Consider the following 1,804-nt stretch of genomic DNA (forward strand, 5'->3'; position numbering starts at 1 on the left):
ACAACGATATTTCTGCTCGTGATGAGGCCATTGTTCAACATTTTGAGTCTGCTTTTTCTAGTGATTTTAACCTTGGGGTTATTTTAAATGGTGTTCATTTTAAATCTTTGCCATCTTTCTTGGTTTTTGATCTGGAAACAGATATTACTATGGAAGAAGTTAGACTAGCAATTTGTGCTCTTCATGGGGATAAAGCCCCTGGCCCTAATGGTTTCCCTCTGATCTTCTTTCAGCGTTTTTGGGATCAGTTATACGATGATGCTTATTTAATGGTTAAGGAATTTATGTCCACTGGGAGTGTTCTCAAGTGCATTAACTCTACCTATATTTCTTTAATTCAAAAAAAAGATATCATCGCTGATATTGGAGATATTAGAACTACTAATCTCTTGTCTAGTCTTTATAAAATTATCGCAAAAGTTTTAGCAAAGAGACTTCAGTTGGTTCTCCCTTTTGTGATTTTTGATAACCAATCAGCCTTCATTAGAGACCGCATGATCACATATAGTATTCTTATTGCCCAGGAATTTATTCATTCTAGAAATCATTTTGAGCAGCCAGGAGTGGTTATTAAATTGGATATGGAGAAGGCTTTTGACAGAGTTGAACGGCAAGTGCTCAATGAGATTATGACAATAATGGGTTTCGATGTCAAATGGATTTCTTGGATTATGGTGTGCATTTCTTCGACCGATTTCTTGGTTCTTATTAACGGATCTCTTAAGGGGTCTTCCATGCTTCTAGGGGCATTAGATAATGAGACTCTCAATTTCATTTTCTTTTTACTTTAGTAGCAGAAGATTTTAGCCTAATGTTTAAAAATGTTGTAAATGCAGGTCTTCTTACAGGTTTTCAAGTTTCCTTACATGGGCCTACTATTTCACATTTGCAATATACATATGACACCCTGATTTTTTGTGATCCCAGTGAAGAGAAAATGCAGAATCTGAGCACATTCGTCCTATGTTGCCAGCTAGCTTTAGGCCTCAAAGTAAATTTCCATAAGACTTCAATTGTGGGTATCTCTTACTCTAACAGCCTTTTGGATTCTCTTGTTTCAATTTGGGGTTGTAGAGTTGAGAAGCTTCCGCTTAAATATTTAGAGGCTTCTATCTCTGATCATGAGCTCACTCGTGCAACCTGGGACCCTCTTATTCATATGTATAAAGTTAAATTAGACCTATGGAGGACCAAGACTTTATCTTTTGGTGGGCGTATCACTTTGGTTAAATCCACCTATGCACATTTTCCTATTTACTTGATGTCAATCCTACAAATACCTAGTGAAGCAATCAAGCTTATTAAAAAATATTTGTGAAACTTCTTTTGGGGTAATATGGAGGATAACCACAACAAGTTTCATTTGGTGAACTGAGACCAGGTTTGTATACCGTCAAAGTTAGGGAGTTTGATAATCTGAAAGCTTAAACTTGTAAACTGTGCACTTCTATCCAAATAGTGGTGGAGAATCTTTCAATACTTTTCTCATCTCTAGAAGGACATGCTAATTGCTAAATATGGTTTCGATCATCTTACTCACTAGATTAAAAAAGGTAGAGGAGGCAAATTCACCTCACAGATTTGGAAGGATATTTATAGCTGCAGAAATATTGTTTTTAACAACATCAGATGGCTTATTGGCAATGGGGATAACACTCTAATTTGGTTCAACAATGGCTTGGTGATACACCTCTCTTTGCTACTTATCCTGACCTCTTTGCCAGAGTTGCTCAACCTAGTGCCAAACTTTCAGAGTTGATTTCTCTTTCCCCTCTAATTGTATGGTCTGGAAGATCGAATGCAG

The 1,804-nt window shown here is 36.7% G+C and overlaps 1 long non-coding RNA gene across 1 annotated transcript; it reads left to right on the plus strand.

Moving 5' to 3' along the window:
- Positions 1-216: 216 nt before the first annotated feature.
- LOC148780638 (uncharacterized) lies at positions 217-1,479 on the plus strand. The gene is made up of 2 exons (XR_016041688.1): positions 217-674; positions 837-1,479. It is a non-coding gene; the product is annotated as an uncharacterized LOC148780638 (long non-coding RNA).
- The last annotated feature ends 325 nt before the right edge of the window (positions 1,480-1,804 follow it).

This window comes from Amborella trichopoda, chromosome 9, assembly GCF_054954075.1.
Source record: "Amborella trichopoda isolate Santa Cruz 75 chromosome 9, AtrichopodaSantaCruz75HAP2 v2.0, whole genome shotgun sequence".
Classification (NCBI taxonomy): Eukaryota; Viridiplantae; Streptophyta; class Magnoliopsida; order Amborellales; family Amborellaceae; genus Amborella; species Amborella trichopoda.